Consider the following 4,204-nt stretch of genomic DNA (forward strand, 5'->3'; position numbering starts at 1 on the left):
ATTGTCTTTAAATAAATCTCTACTTAAGACACTAAATTGCTAACAAACTTCTACAAAATAATGATTAATTTATACATATTTTAAAAACATCTAACACAAATTTCTGCCAATACTCAACATTTTCACATATGCTAAGATTTAATATTTAAAACTGAAAAAATATGGAAAAAACTGAAAAAAATATAGAAAAAATTGTGGCATGAATCTGACCATAGAAATGAGTACTTATAAACATTGGCATGCTTATTTTGAAATTCACTTAATAAAACCTATTAAAATCAAGCACCCTGGAAATTTCAGTTATATAAATTTACCCCCATATGGCCATGTCCTTCATTAAAGTAATACTTAAATTGATTACAACATGTATCTCTCATTTCTTATATTTTAAATGTACAACATACTTAAAGTGGACTGAATTATGTCCTTAGCCAGATACCAAATAAAAAGGGCCATTGTTAATTGGCGTCCTGTAGGCTATCTGTACCTCTTGTCTGCTATAACTCTAATTCTAGCTGCTTGAAGACCTTATAATTCTTTCTCTTGCCAGATATTTTCACTGGCTTTGTGTTATGCCCTCTAGTCCCTGATCCAAAATTACTTTTGCCCCGATGATTACATCCCCTCTTTCTTCTCAGAAAGAAATGACATAGTATAAGCCTATTACTCCTTTTATCTGGAGAAAATTGGGAAAAAACCTTCAGGTCCTGCTAGATAAATAAAGGGTTCAAATGTTTTTCATCAACATAACTCACCCATCTAGAATGTGAAGAGGACAGTAGTGGTACTTAATTGGGAGTAATAGAACTATAGAAAATATAATAGCTAATTGATTATGAGATAAAGGCCAATGATCACTAGAAAATAAGATGAAAATTTATTTGTGTTCTGAATTATTAATGAAATTCTGATATCAATATTCTAATGTATAGAGATCACTGCTTAGGTTAACCCTCTAGGATTTCAGACAGTATTGAGTGGGACCAGGATGTTAACAAAATTCTTAGGAGTTAATCATCTATATCTTAATTTGAATTGTGGCACACTACATTAAATTTTCTGCTTAAAGAAAAGAAGACAACCTCCTTTCATTTGTGACTAGTGCCACTCAATTTCATACATTCAGTTCTGAAACTTTACAAGAGACATGAAGCTAGCTTAACTACATATTTTTCATATTTTTAGAGGTGTCATGGCTTAATTCTTGATACCCACAACCTTGATAATAACTGGTGTCTGCCTTAAGTGTGCTTCAATTCAGAAATTATATTAAACTCAAAATTTTCTTTATTAGCTATGAACTTTTTAAAGAATTAAGTCTTTCTCCTCTACATGTAGAAGTGTGGTTTATCAACATTTTGGCAATATGAACATGTATATTAGAAATATTTATCTTCCTAGATTTGGCTCAATGTAGCAAACATTTACTGAATGTCTACAAAAGCCAGGAGAGGCACCAGTGCTAAATATAGGTATTTGCTATGAATGCATATTTTCTCTCTATCCATTGTGATAAGGTGTTCTCTCTACTCTGAACATCAGTATTGGCAATCACAGTTTTCTCAGCCATCCGATTACATTTAGAGAAAAAACTGAATCTTATTTCTAAACCTCTGGATGATTTTCATGTGGAAACTATTCAAAGAATTATGTCTTTATACACCTTCTAAAGGGTAGTATTCAAATTTACTGGTAATTATTTTTTGTAGAAGGATATGCTTAGAGAAGCTCTTGAAACTGTTAATAACCCCTCTTCAATTAGAAGTCACAGATTAGAATTCTGTGAGCATACTTGTCAAGTGATTTCTGTCTCCCTCTGAGTTGTAGTATGTGGAAACAGAAACTCAAAGAAAACAAACAAAACATGAATGTTTCACTAAATTCCAGGGATGGAAAAAATTCTGATGGTTATTGGTTCCAATTCTATATTTAACTGCTATTCTAGATAGATGATAGTGATTTCTTCTTTTTCAAATTAAGGCTTTGAGATTTTTCCTAATCAAGCAGGGTAAGATATATAAATAGAAATACACACATACACACACACATCATAGCAGCACAGGCCTTTGGAATCAGATTTTGATTATATACTTGGATCTGTAATTTTCTAACTTCAAGTAACTTTATTCAGTATTAGTTTTCTAATCTATAAAATGGAGATAAAATGCGTCCTTCACTGGGTTATCATGAAAAGTAAAAAAGACAAAATGTATGTAGCAGAGTGAAAATATATCACTTCAATAGTTGGTAACAGAATTTCTCTTATGAAAGGAACTGTCTTTATTTAGAAAAAGTCAACTGCTTATTTAGGCTGGGTACAGTGTATTTTCTATTGATGGTACACGACAAGGTAAGGCTCACTAAGCCCCTCCCCCCTTTTAGGGGTTCTTTTTAGGGGTTCTGGGATGAAAGATTTTGATATTCTCAGTATGTTGGGGGATCAAGTTGGAGCAAGGACTCCCCAGCAGCTGAGGGCCTCTCTCGTGCTCTTGCTGGGGCTGGAGATCCAGGGGCTCTCACTCCTCAGACACTATGTGGACCATAAGGCCCCCCACCCTTTTGCTGCAGCTAGACAAAGTGTTTGTTAAGGGCAATGCCAGCCCCAGCATCCAGGGAGGAAGAGTGGGGTGTCACTGCTAAAATTGCAATAGAAAACTTGGTTCTCAGTGTAGCCCAGTGTGGTCTTTAGGGTGCCTTCCAATGCCCGCTTTACCTCTTCTTGATAATATCATATTTAGCAGGTTTCTCCAGGCCTCACGTCAGATCTATGTCAAACACATTGGGGATGGAGGCATGGAAGGACATGCCAGCAAATTTCCAATTCAGCTCAGGGATGTCCTTGCTCCAAAGCCTTTGGCAGTGCCAGTAGAAGCAGGGATGATGTTCTGGGCAGTTCCTCATCCATCAGAGTACAGTTTCCCAGTGAGCCCATCAGTGGTCTTCTGGATGGCAGTGATGGTATGAACTGTGGTCATGAGTCCATCCACAGTGACATTGGCCAAGGGTGCCAAGCAGGTGGTAGTGCAGGAGGCATTGCTGACCATCTTGAGGGAGTTGTACTTCTTATGGTTCATGCCCATCACAAACATGGGGCTATCAGCAGAAGGGACAGAGATGATGAGCCTTTTGGCTCTACACTTCATGTGAGGCCCAGTCTTCTCCAAGGTAGTGAGGACACCAGTGGACTCCAGAACATACTCAGCACCAGCAGCACCCCATTTGATATTGGCAGGATATTGCTCCTGGAAAATGGAGGTGGGCTTTCCACAGATGACAAGCTTCCCCTTCTCAGACTGGACTGTGCCATTGAACTTGCCATGGGTGGAATCACAACAGAATGTGTAAACCTTGTAGTTGTAGTCAGTGAAGCAGTCATCAATGGTAATACTCACTTTGCCATAGTTAAAAGCAACCCTGGTGACCAGGTGCCCAATACAGCCAAATCCATTTACTGTGACCTTCACCATCATGTCTTAGGGACATTGCTGGAATTGCACAAGAAAATGTGGCTGTCTGTTGAATGGGGAGGAGCAGAGAGACTAAACTATTTATTTAGATATGAAGATAAGGTCCTGAAACTATGTTTTAGAAAAAGACGATAAAAAATAATTAAAACTCTGCTTGAGAAGTGAATAGATTTTGTGGGTCATGAGGATAAAGAAGAGAGAGAGATAATCAATTGAAATTATGGAATTCTGAGTTATGGAGGAGTAGGTGGCTCAAACTGTTCAGTGTTAGGGTGGCCAAAGGCTGTTAAGAACATAAGTAACTAATTTTAATTTCTTGGTGTTCTTGCCATGTAAAATTCTTCTACCTGCTCAAACCTTTAGTAAAGTATGCTACGCACAAAAATGCCTTTTGTAAATAGTTATTAGAGAATAAGATTCAGATGTCAGTAAAAGCAGAGGTTTAAATTCAGAAGTAAAAAAATAAAAGTCCCTAGAAGCACAGGAATCTTGGGGCAAGTGTTGGGCTCCAAAGAATGAATAATAGATACTTAAATTAATGTATCTAAATGTAAAAAGCCAGAGTGACCTCTGCCAATATTTGGGTTACTTGTATAATTAATATGTAAAAGGGCATGTATTAAGCCTTCAGTAAATATTAACTGCTATTGTATAAAATGTAGATAAATGTTGGATTGTACTCTAGGAATGATTGAGCTGAAGTGATAAAAAGAATGAGTAGAGGTTCAAATACCACC

The 4,204-nt window shown here is 36.7% G+C and overlaps 1 pseudogene; it reads right to left on the reverse strand.

Moving 5' to 3' along the window:
- Positions 1-2,568: 2,568 nt before the first annotated feature.
- On the reverse strand, positions 2,569-3,467 carry LOC133082603 (glyceraldehyde-3-phosphate dehydrogenase-like; annotated as a pseudogene).
- Positions 3,468-4,204: the final 737 nt, after the last annotated feature.

The sequence above is a fragment of the Eubalaena glacialis genome, chromosome X (assembly GCF_028564815.1).
Source record: "Eubalaena glacialis isolate mEubGla1 chromosome X, mEubGla1.1.hap2.+ XY, whole genome shotgun sequence".
Lineage (NCBI taxonomy): Eukaryota > Metazoa > Chordata > Mammalia > Artiodactyla > Balaenidae > Eubalaena > Eubalaena glacialis.